This window comes from Lycorma delicatula, chromosome 4, assembly GCF_047948215.1.
Source record: "Lycorma delicatula isolate Av1 chromosome 4, ASM4794821v1, whole genome shotgun sequence".
Classification (NCBI taxonomy): domain Eukaryota; kingdom Metazoa; phylum Arthropoda; class Insecta; order Hemiptera; family Fulgoridae; genus Lycorma; species Lycorma delicatula.
Window position 1 is genome coordinate 214,449,994 of NC_134458.1, and position 13,334 is coordinate 214,463,327.

At 33.9% G+C, this 13,334-nt stretch overlaps 1 long non-coding RNA gene across 1 annotated transcript; it reads right to left on the reverse strand.

Moving 5' to 3' along the window:
* Positions 1-529: 529 nt before the first annotated feature.
* LOC142323018 (uncharacterized) lies at positions 530-10,651 on the reverse strand. The gene is made up of 3 exons (XR_012755998.1): positions 10,358-10,651; positions 5,422-5,500; positions 530-628 (listed from the first exon to the last, which is right to left on the reverse strand). It is a non-coding gene; the product is annotated as an uncharacterized LOC142323018 (long non-coding RNA).
* Positions 10,652-13,334: the final 2,683 nt, after the last annotated feature.

Genomic DNA, 13,334 nt, shown 5'->3' on the forward strand with positions numbered 1-13,334 from the left:
GCTTGGATTATGTTTGCGTTTCGTTGCGTTTCACCACCGAGTGTAAGTGAAAGAAGAAATAGTGCAGAATGTTGCTGTGTAGTTGTGTAAGGGTATATGTTGTAATTTGTGTAGTGTATGTATATATATAGTGAAGTGTTCTGCAGCTCTGTGTGTAGTGTGAAGAAAAAGTCTTAAAGAATAAGATATTAAGGTATGGGCATTTTGAGAAAATTCTACCCGATAGCAGTCCATAACATGAGAACGTTGAAATAATTGGGATTAGTATGTAGAAGTAGGGATATTAACTGCCCATCAAACAACTCTTCTCAACAAATAACCAGGTAACACTATTGGGAACAAACAATGTTAAATGAAGTTTGAAATAATTCTTAAAACATCCTTTTTTTACAAAAACCCTATAACTGACTCGTATTATAAAATATATTTATTTATGAAAAAAGTGATCTATATTAGAAGAACATTTTACTTACATAAAAAATTCACGTTCATTTATTAAAAATGTTAAAATTCCTTTTTTGGTTAAATAATCAATAAGTTCATTTTTATACTTATGCTCTAAGTTATCGTAAAACTTTAACAAACACTGGCTGATTATTGGTACCAACCTGTGTTCTTTGTTTACAATCTGTGAAAAAAAAGTAAAATCAAGTATCACAAATTATTCAAACAAAATTTTTGCAAGAAAACCTGAATATAATTGTATATCGCAATGGTCGTTTATGTAAAAAAAAAACATAAATATATATATATATATATATAGATAAAATAATAAACCAAATCTTATGGGTATAAATAAAAAATTAAAATATTACTTACTTACTTGTAAAACTTACAATATTTATTATCATATTAGTCTCAAAACGATTTAATAAAATAAATAAAATATAGTACCTTTTAAAAGTTGTGGCGCAGTACCTTTATTTGTAATGCATAATAAGGGCTAAAACTATTTTAAAACAAATAATTTAAAAACATTGAATATTTCTTCTACTTCTCTAATATTCACATTATATAAATCGAGGTTTAAAATCTAATCCTCAATTTATATTTTATTAAGGATTTAACATAAATGTTTTTTTAAGATCATAACGCATGCAATCAAATAACTGTTACACTTCCATAACAAACAACATTTATAATTATTCAAAATAAACAGAAAAAAGTGATAACTACCTACAAACCTTTTGGGAATTAATGGTTTTCTAGACAGCAATAGGACATTCTGCTTACATAAGAAAAATACATTAAAACCTTGCTAATTTAAACCCAAAAGAACAATAAGGAAATTTAATTAATTAAATAAAATTAAGTTTTGAATTATAATATTTTAATTAAGTATGGCTAAACTATTTTAAGTGTATGATATGATAATTATCATGGACTATTTTTTTATTGATTTTCCTTATTGCAGACTTTCTTTACAGATATGATCAGGGCCTGGTTTACTATCAGGTGAAATGTACAGGACCTAGGATACCTATACCTTTGTAATTTCTCTGCACCAAAATAAAAAGATTATAAACATTATCAATAAGCTAAATTTGTAAAATAAAAAGAAAAGGTACAAAATAAATTGATCTTTGTTAGGTTAGGTTTATTTGTCGAATGGATGAACTCACTCAGTGTGGGGACGTGTATTTCGTTTGTTCTGCGATTTTATAATTTTTGGTTGGTTTTTTTGGTGAATTTTTTGGTACGGACGATTGGGATCGATTGGTTGGATCTTTACATTATTGGTGAAAGCCCCTGGTAGGTCGTATGGCGTAACCCACCGGGTTGGTCTAATGGCGAACGCGTCTTCCCAAATCAGCTGATTTGGAAGTCGAGAGCTCCAGCGTTCAAGTCCTAGTAAAGTCAGTTATTCTTACACGGATTTGAATACTAGATCGTGGAAACCGCTGTTCTTTGGTGGTTGGGTTTCAATTAACCACACATCTAAGGAATGGTCGAACTGAGACTGTACAAGACTACACTCATACATATCATTCATCCTGAAGTATTATCTGAAAGGTAATTACCGGAGGCTAAATAGGGAAAAGAAAGAAGGTCGTATGGCGATCTTGTGCGGTCAATGAAGGATCGTATTCCAGCCAGCGAGGTGGGGAACGTGCTATCGGTCAGAAGAGGCAACAACGAGAAGGTACAGATTCGTATCAAGAGCGTGAAGGCTGCCGAATCCCTCAAAAAAGTTTTATTAACTTGTTAGCCTGAGATCTAAAACCGACGGCGTACAATGGTACACCTCAGAGATATAGATGTCAATGCAGACGAACAAACTGTCAAAGACGGTATCATGGCTGCCTTGGGTGCAGAAGAAGAATTTAGGTGGACCTTCCTGCGCCCGACTTTCGGCTTCACCCAAAAGGCCACGGCGATCATGTCCCTGCGAGCTGCCAGGAAGTTAATAGAAAAGCGGGTGCGCATCGGATGGGTGCAGTGTCGAGTGGACATTCGCGAGGAGGAGAGCGGATGTTACAGGTGCCACGTCTCCACGATGCCAGAGTACCGACCGTACGGGCCTGTGCTTTAAATGCGGCAAGCCGGGCTACAGGCGACAGCAGTGTACGGAGAAAGTAGCCTGTATTCTGTGCGGTTCGGAGGACCACAGGTCAACGAGTGATGCATGCTCCAAACGGATATGAGAATTATACAACTTAATGCAAACAGATATAAACAGGCCATCGACAACTGTTGGCAGGTGGCTTAACAACTCGCGCAGGCTTGTTAGTAATTGCAGAGCCAAACAGGAACACTGTTATCGGGGACAAATGGCTTGTTGATAGCAACTGTGACTCATGTCTGAGATTCCATTGGTCAATTTTGAATGTGGTAAGGGATTCGTTTGGGCTGATCTGGGGGAGGTGGTAATTTATTCATGCTACCACTCCCCCAACACGGATTTGAAGGTTTATCTCGCTTTTTTGGACTAGCTATTTGACTAGGTTGACGGTTTCCGGGGTCGGAAGATCCAGACTGATTTTTGTTAAGAAACCAGGCGGCGTTGAAGATACAGCTTACAGACCACTGTATTTAAGTAACAGCTTCCCTAGACTGTTTGACAAACTTCTCTTCAAACGACTACAATCAGAACTGGAAGCAAGCGGTGGCCTAAATGACAGGCAATTTGGCTTTAGAGCAGGCCGTTCTACAATAGACGTAGCTAATCACATTATGCGTCTGGCGGAGTGGGCGGCCAATGGCACCTTGCCATTGGCCGCCTGGATGTCCTTCTGGACATCCAGTTGGATCCCTGTAGTGATCCTCCTGGATGTCCAGAATGCCTTTAATTATGTGTCCTGGGCGGCTATCTTTGGTGCGCTTAAGGAAAAAGGCATATACCCCTACCACTGTAGGATATTACAGAGATACCTACAAGACAGAAAAGGCATATGAAAGGCTAGTGAACAGATGATTCGGTTCGATAAGCAATGCGGGGTAACACAGGGTTCGGTGGTTGGACCTACCTTAGGAAGTTATACCGACCTACCTATCTACCTACGGAGTTTCTGCCATAGCTTTCACGGACGATCTGGTGCTTGTAGTCGTCACTAGGGACGATGCGGAAATAATCTTTTGCCTTAGTAGACCAGTGGCTGTCAGGACAGGGTCTGGTTTTGGCCCCCCTGAAAACCAGGGTGGTTTTGCTGGCCGGTAGAAGGAGGCAAGAGGCTGGATTATATTTGTTTCATGATCAATGGATACGCTGTGGTCCTTCAGAACGAGGTGAAGTACCTGAGGCTTCTGGCTTTACCGGCGTCACTCATTTACTGCACACGTCGGTCAAGTCACAATGCAGGGGGAGAGGATCACTCCACCTTCAGATGTTTCCCATTTGGAGTTAAGTTGTCTGGTTTCTTCCACTCTTTGGTAACATAATGTTTATCCTTAGCTTGGCTCTCCCATTTGCAAAGAAAACACATGTACTTAGTATAGCCTAACTGCATGCCTAACAAAACAGCTATAACTTTGAAATCACCACATATGTTCCAGCTATGTTTTTTATAATTTATTTTTTCAAGAATGTCTTTCATCACATCGTATGTCTCTTTCAAATTAATGCCATAAGTGATTGGTATCGAAGGATATTTGTTACAGTTGTGTACTAGAACCACTTTTAAACTATACTTAGACGAATCTATAAAAAGGCACCAGTCCTCAGGTTTATGAACTTCTCCTAAGTGCACATAAGCTCATCAATATTTGTGCAATAAACCAAATTATTTTCATCAATAAAGTACTGAGAAAGTTCTTTTTGTTGGCTTCAAAAGTCTGGAATTTTTGTATTTTTTTGAAGTAAATTTCAACCTTGCAGTGTTGATCCTAACAGTTCAGCTTGATTTTTTCATAAATTTAAATCCCTAACCAAGTCACTTAATTCACCTTGTCATATAAGATGTGGCTTATTGGAAGATAATCCAAAATCAAAATCATTGTTGCCTTCTTCAGTACTGCCTGATTCTTCATTGCTGCTTTTGAAACATACATTCACAGGTGGCTCAGGAACTGGAATAATTTCACTGTGAGGTACAGGCCTGATTGCAGATTGCAATGAAGGATATTTTACTGTATGTTTTAGAAATTCCAGACACTTGTTAAACAAAAATAAAATCATTTATATGATCCTTTGGTTCACGCCAAACCATAGGTACACCAAATGGCAAAGCCTTCTGTGTATCTTTCAGCCATCCTCTTAAATATACAGAACAATTAATGCATATTATATGAGGAGCCTACGTCTTATCCTGATTACCAATTTTACACTAAAAGTACAAATGATATACTTTTTTAATTAAAGGTGTAGTGTTTTTTTTCTATTTGATTTTACAGTAAACTCACCACATACATAACAAAAGGCATCCACATCATTTACATATTTACACAATTTTCAGGCATTATGACATTGCACTGTTAACAAACTTAAGACAGCAATTAGACTGAACAAAATTAATTCATTCCTAAATCCAGTGGTTAATACAAACAGCACAGCTGTGTTTTCTGCTACATGTTTTGACCTACACAGACATGATTAATCTCGTCCATGAAGACTCACTCTTCAATATTAGATATGATATCATAATGTGTGACTGTGATATGATTTAATTCTTTGTCTAATATTGTTTATTTACAGTTTACAAATTATGTTAAAGTTAAACAATAAAAGATGAGCTAACAAAATACAATATAGCAGCTTAAAATGCTAACTGTACATTGAAAAATGAAAAAAAATCCTTTAAGATTTAAAAATTTTTCAAAATGGTGGGTGATAAAAAAGATTCTGAGTTCATATTCGTTTTCAGCATCATAAAACAGATTAAAATCATGTATCTCATGTTAGGAAACAAAAATTATGTTTATCAGTGTAATTTATAAAATTTAGGCAAATACAAATAAAAATACATTTGTAGAAAAAGTACTTACAATGAAATGGAAGAGGAACTTTATTTGGAAGGAAATCACACTGACTAATGGAAAGGTAACACTATTTGTTACATATTTCCTGAAAAAAAGTAAAATTACTTTTAAAAATAAAAGTAAAACTAAACTATTACATTTAATGGACAAAAAATTTAATTCAAATATTAACTTAAATCTTCATATTACACAAGCATAATAATGCAATTTGACCATTTGAAATGGTTTTATGAGAAACAACAATACTCATTAAGGTGAAACTAATCTGTTTGGGGTAGAAAAAAGTCTAAAAGAATTTTACCACTGCTAACATCATTCATTAAATTCACCATATACAAACAAACCTGACCATCAGTCAGAGTTGAGCTGATGAAAACAGCTCATTTACTTAAATATGCATTTTTTTATAATCATCTATGATATAAATTATTAATACATATCTTGCAATGAGAAAATTTGATTAATCTTGTATACCAGCAGTCAAATGTTACAATTCATATTAAGCTTAATACCATTAACCCTCTAGCAGAATTCTGACTGAATGGTTTAAGTTCTACAGATCACAATTTCAAGGTGTACCTTCAGAAAGCCTATGTCTGTTCTTGGGCGCTTTTTAATAATGGTTGAAGGAAATCAATTTTTGTTACGGTTTCTATTTAAACAAACAAATGTGAAATTATTGATTTTAATGTACTTCTTTTATTATGGGTAAAAATTTTCCAATTCATTCTTAAGAATTATGCCTGTTCCTGGAAGTTAGACTCTAAGTCAGTGACAGGCTCGTAGCTAAAATTAGTGGGGCTGCTGTTCCAGAAAATTTTTTCTGGGCCTTTTCAAGGCCATGGTTAAATTTTTTTGTAAAATAACATAATCGAAAAAAAATGAATCAAATAGAATAGTTGGAAGCAGGATAATAATCTAATTCTACAGCACATTGTGGTTAATAATTAGGTTTTACTCTTACTCCCTTCCAGCGTGTTTTTGGACAAATTTGACAATCAAAGAGCCTTTGCTTTCTGCCATCTTCTGATCACTACTGAAAAAACAACTAAACCACTTTCATATTCCTTCCACCAACTAGGAATGAACAAGGAACGTTCCATACACATGCGGAGTAAAGAAAAACTACCTTCCACTAGCATGCCAGGGTCGGCACTATGAGAGCGACAGTGCTCTCTCCCTTGCAGCCACGTATGCCCCTTCCTATGTGTGCATGCGCACAACAGCCAAACATCACGTCGCTGGGACTGTAAAGCGCACAGTTCTATACAAAAATTTTTGTATCTTCATAAACTGGGGGATGGCTACTGACATTTCGTTTAAGGATTATATATATTTTACAAGTATAAAGAAAAAATTAAAGAAAAAAGGATTCATTATATTAAATGTTATCGATAATATCAAGTGGAAATAGGGGATTGCTGAAGTTCCACAGTGCCACTGCTCTAGGTATCACATAAATCTATGTTCTATAAACCATTTCAAATTACAAATGTAGAACAAGCTCAATGCTTTTACATGTGTTAAGACACATTAATTCTTTCTTGACCACCAAAATAAAAAATTACATAATTATAACAGTTAATTTCTTTCATATTAATATTTATGAATTAATAAATTGAAAGTTTAAAAAATTAAAAAGAAATCAAGTTAAATTAAAAAAAAAATACAATAATAAAATAATTGTTCTAATCTGATAATGAAAACGTGTCTTGATTATGGCATTTTAAGTTTAAAAAGGAAAAAGAATTAAATTGAGTACAATAAAATGAAATAATTACACATCAATTTTTGTTTAACATTTTGTGATATTCATCAAAACAGTTTATGCATAAACCTGGATTTCCAAAACACATCTTGTACTCGTAAATAGTTTGCTTTCTAACGTTTTTCTTTCTGCTTAACTTGCATTTCTTCCTGCTGACTCGCTTCGTTTCTTTCAATCCTTTTTGTTCTTTAGCCCTTTTTTCGATTTTGCTAATCCGGTGGATACTCTTTTCTGTAAGATTGTTTTCTGTTACGTTTGTACTGGTATCGATGTACAAGATGACAACAACCCTCTGATTATTTCCAAACGAAACTCATACAATCGTCCACGCTTAACATACTGGTTGTGAAAATAATATGCATTTACAACACCTAATTGCAATACATGTATAAAAAGTTTCTTGTACCATCGTAAGGTTTTACGACTACACGGATAATATGCCGTCATTTGGTCCTGCCTATCTATCCCAGACATGAATTTATTATAATTTATTATTGCAATTGGCTTCTCAGTTTCTACTCCTCTTTTGTTTGTGATCATTTTCATTTCATTCCCAAATTCAGTAGAAATGTATGTTACATTTCTTTTGTCCCGCCATTTACCGACATGAATTCCATTAAAAAACATGGATTTATTTCCCCCCCCCCGTTTCAGGTTTAAAGTGATGACTTCTTTCGGGTTATTCTTTCTATCTGCTCGAAGGGTTCCAGTACAGTATGTATTGTGTTCTAATAATTTCATAGCCAAACCCACACTATTATAAAAATTATCAGTGTACACTGCATGCCCATTTCGTAACTTCTCATCCAGTAAATGCAATACTACTTTGTCTGTGTGACCAGCACCACTATGAACATCAGAGGACCCTTGATAAACATGAAATTTAAGAACTAAACCGTTTGGTTCTGTCAGCATATACAATTTAATGCCGTATTTGTGGCGTTTATTTTTTATAAATTGGCGAAATTGTAATCTGCCATGCCAGAGAACCATAGCTTCATATAGAGACAACTGTTTGCCTGGGTATTAAATTTTGTTAATTCTTTTAATAAAAAATCAATTACTGTTCTTATTTTTCCTAAACGATCATCATCATTATGATTAGACGTAAAATGCAGACATCTTAATATTAAAAGAAATCTGTTCCGTGACAAGTAATTTCGAAAAACGGGAATATCGAAAAGGGGATCGAACTTCCAGTAGTCATTCAGTCGGGACAATGAAATAGTACCTGTGAAGCAGCAAACCTAGGAAAACTTATAACTCTTCTAATGTTAACTCCTTCCAATCCGTTATACGAGATCTTCCCTTTATCCCTGGTCGGCAAAAAACTTCCACAGCGTATTCATTTATCTCAATAGGACAACAGTTTGCAAAAATTATCGTGAAAGATTAACTCGAAAAAATCTAGGGGTTTGCCGTCGCCTGGAATTGGAACCAATAAATTCTGTTGTTTCGTACATGTAAATTTTTTGTATCACTCCATACACTACTTGAATTTACATTGATATCAATTGGTGAAACCATATCGGGTGAGACATTGTGTGTAACCTCATCTTCGTTTTCAGTGCTGGAACTTGATAGATCAATGTCAGTATCAGGGAAACTATCGTCACTTATATCACTGTTTTCTAAATAATGAATTAGTTGATCATTAGATAACTGATTACGTTTTTTAAAATCACCAGATTTTTTTAAGAACCGTCCTGAAGGTCCTGGTTTATCCGCTATTTTGTATGACGTTGTAAGAAAAAAATGCGGAACCGGTACGCGTACCTTATAAAAATACTGTTTTTAAAGGACGCCAAGACAATAAAACACAACTTTCACTAATGCCAAACTCACAATGAAGCTGTCAGTGAACTAAGTACTCCCACTCCGATCGGAGTGGGCGGCACTCCCGAAGGAAGCCGAAATACTCCAATTCAGACCTCTTGCGATGTCCTCCTAGAAAATCTTCTTTATCTCCTCTTCCTCAAGCTTCTCTAAATTCCACCAATTCATCTGACACCTTTTCTTCATGTTTTTAAACCCCAATCTACATTCCATTATCACTAAATTATGGTCGCTATCAATGACTGCTCCAGGGTACGTTCTGCAGTCGACGAGTTGATTTTTAAATCTTTGCTTAACTTTATCTGATACTTTGCAGTATCACCTGGCTTTTTCCATGTGTATATTCTTCTATTATGATTTTTAAACTGGGTGTTGGCAATTACTAAATTATACTTGGTGCAAAATTCTATAAATTCCCTCTTTCCCTCCTTTATTCCCTCTTATTCCCTCTTTCATTCCTTTTGCCCAGTCCATATTCACCCACTATATTTCCTTCCTTGCCTTTTCCAGTGCTTGCATTCCAATCTCCAACTATTATTTAATTTTCATCCCCTTTTATGTGTTTAATTGCTTTGTATACACACTACCTCACCATCATCATGGACGCTTGTAGGCATATAGACATTAACAATCGTTGTCGGTTTAGTTTTGATTTTATCCTTATTACAATGGTTCTATCACTATGCATTTTGAAATACTCTACTCTTTTCCCTATATTCTTGTTCCTTACAAAAACCTACTCCTACATGCCCATTATTTGAAGCTGAGTTAATTATTCTAAAATCACCTGACCATTTCCTCTTCCCACATTTATCCTATCCATTTCCCTCTTTAAATTTTCTAACCTACCAACCTTTTTTAGACTTCTAACATTCCACGCTCCAACTTGTAGAATGTTATTTTTTATTTTTCTGGTGATCCCTTCCTTAGTAGTCCCCACCTGGAGATCCGAACAGGGAACTAGTTTACCTCCAGAATATTTTACCAAGGAAGGCACCTCCATCATTTTGTATGAAAATGCTGAGAGCTACATTTTCTTGGAAAAAAAGCAGCTGTAGTTTTCCATTCAGCTGCGCAGTACTCAGAGGATTGAGTGATGTTGATATGGCTGTTTAAGTCATCCTTACCTATGTCCTTAACAACTACTGAAAGAGCTGCTGCCCTCTTTTAGGAATCATTCCTTACTCTGGCTCTCAACAGATACCTCTCCGATATGGTTGCACCTTCGGTCCAGCTATTCTGTATCACTGAGCACTCAAGCCCCCTCACCATTGGCAAAGTCTCATGATTCATAGAGGGAGGAACATATAGTAACAGGTAATTAATATAGAGATATACCTCAGTAATAAATTAATTATGTTACACAGCAGTGAAATACATGTTAATTTTTCATTTTCATTAAAACTGTTTGATTTAATCTTTCTGAATAATGATTTGATAGAAGCTTCAGCAATATTGATTACATCAGTACAATTATCAGTGTCATAATATTTTCCATAGAGCAGTAAAGTATATGTTAATATATCTTGATAACAATGTGCATCTTTTTTACCATATTCATTAGAATATAATTTTTTGATAAAATTTAACAAACTTTCTTCTTTAAAGATATGTTGTATGAAATATCTTTGGTTTTCTCTGAAAAAAAAGAAGTTAAAATTTGTTAATATTAATATTAAATATGCTAGGTATTCAAGAAATCCTTTCACCAAAATGTTTGGTTAGAAATTTTGAACTGCATAGAAGACACTTCAGTGCATAGCAGTTATGCATTGAAAAACATGACAGTTGCAGATAACAGAGAGATAATAAAATGTAATTTCAAAAGTTTTTAATACTCTGTACGCACGTACAGTTCTTTGTCTTGTTGGATTTTCATCAAGTAGAATAAATGTTCATAATTTATCAATAGTTCGACAAATAAGTTACTGTTACGGATGACTATGTGCATCATAACAATTTTAAAGTGCTCTGTATGTTTGGTGAACAGAACATTGATTTTGGAAATAATATTCCACAATTTGTAAACATTTTTGCAGTGACAGTTTTTCAATGATGATCTCTGCCAATGCTCATTGATCTGATATGACAAAACAAAATGTCACCAAAACAAAGTCATGACAGCAATCCCTATCGAAAAAAAAACACCCATTACTCTGAAATTATCAAGTATTAAATCTTAAAATACATACAACAAATTTTTTATATGTAATTTGTCATAATTCCTAAAGGTTTTTTGAAAATAAAATGGAGCAATGAAGAATAATGCAAAAAAGAACAAGATTTAAAATGATATAAAATTTAATTTTTTTCTATTATTTTTATATTAAGTAGTTTAAGATATAATTTTCAAAGGCAAGCTTTTTCTTTTGTGGCAGCTGCTATAGAGTTACATGGTGACAAAAATGTGGCTGAAAAGGTTTATTGAAAAATTACTTTTTAACCTGTTAATCATATAACATATTGGTAGTAGTAAATAATTAGTTTACGCATATAACGACATTTAATCATTTTTAGTAGAACTATCGGCACTTAAGTTAGCACAAAAAACTACTAATGCATTCAGCAAACATTTGACACAGTACTAGGTCAACTGAAAACACTGTCAATTTAATATAGGTATATGAAATTATAACCAAAGATACATATGATGCTATTTAGTTAAAACTAGTTTAGTATCCCAATTAATATTATTTTTTCAACTCACTTTATTGTTGTAGCTTGCAAATTTGGAAATCGCTGTCATCAATAGATTCTAAAGAGCTCATGTCCGATTCTGAATTCACATTTATCACAAACTTGTCGATGTGCACATCATATAAATGTTCATCTTCAATGTATTTTTTTTCAACGTTGACAACATGCTCACAAACATTGCTCCACTCAGCTTCAGCACTATGAAATTTCTCTTCAGCTAACGTAAGAACATCCAACACATTAACTCCAAATCATTTCAATGGCATTTAAGTCAGGGTGATAAGGTGGCAAACATAGAACTGTGACCATAATTTTCAAAAATGTCATCTATTTGAAATTTTTTTTATGTTCTTTGTGTAACTTTACAATAACAGTTGATTCATTGTTTGGTTAAACATTTTATCACACAGCTTTTTAAAGAGTCAGAATTTGGCTGCTTTTGTAGCAGAATGTTCTGATTCGATGTGTTATCTAGTACAATGACCATTTTACGTGGCAAGTTGTGAATACACTTCTCCCATAACTATTTTGTGTACTTTTCAGAATCCATTGATTTGTGATAATATTCTTTCTTATTTGAGTCGTGTAAGTAAAGCATTGTTAATGAATACTTTATTACAGCCGGCATGAACAATTAATAGTGAGCTCTTGGATACTAGTGTTTTCAGTCCCTCATGAAGGTTTGTTGTGTCTATTCATGATTTTGATGTCGCATGATTACTGTGAATGTAGGTTTCATAGGTTTCATCTGTGCACATAATCCGGTATTCCTTCTTCACTAAACAGGTAAATTTGTTACGGAAATTTCATTTTTTTGCATTTCAATGTCTGTGCTCTTCAGTTTCATCTGATTTCCCTTCTGCTATAATTCTTTGGACTGTTTGTTTTTGCTGCTTAAACAACTGTATTCAGCATTTCAGTTTTCCTCACTATTCTGGTTCCAGTATTGTTTTGTAATATGAGATTGTAAACAGTGAATACAATTTCCCTCACCTGACTATGAACTACTGTACCTTTTCCTCCTAAATTGGGCATTTTAAAAGAATATAACTCTATTGAAATATTAAATATTTAAATTACTGATTTATGACAAAGTCTTAAAAGAAAACATCACAACAAATAGTAAAAATAAATCACTAACAGCTATTCATTTCATTAAGTAAAATATACACCACAATAAATATCTCTATAATAACCACTTCTAGGACATAATTACAAGCAATGTGCAACATATGATTCTTCACAGCGCAATGATTAGAGTACATTAAAAATAAGTAAATGAAATTCTTAGAATTGCGTGTTGTGTTTACAACAATTTATAAATAAGACATTAGTCATGTATGATTCATTAATGATTCTACTATTATTAGTTGCTATACAACAGGAAGTAGGCCTATATCACATCAATATATAATTTAGAATAAAACTCAATTATGTATACCACAGCAAGTTTTTGAAACCTGTTTTTTATAAATTACCATACCAAAAAGACATACAGAAAATGTTTTTAGTTTGCTTGTAACAGAGGCCAATGCATGCAAAATGCTAGTACATAGGCTTTCAGTCCCTGCACCAACATATGTGCCGACACATTTAAGTACATTTACACATGCATCCT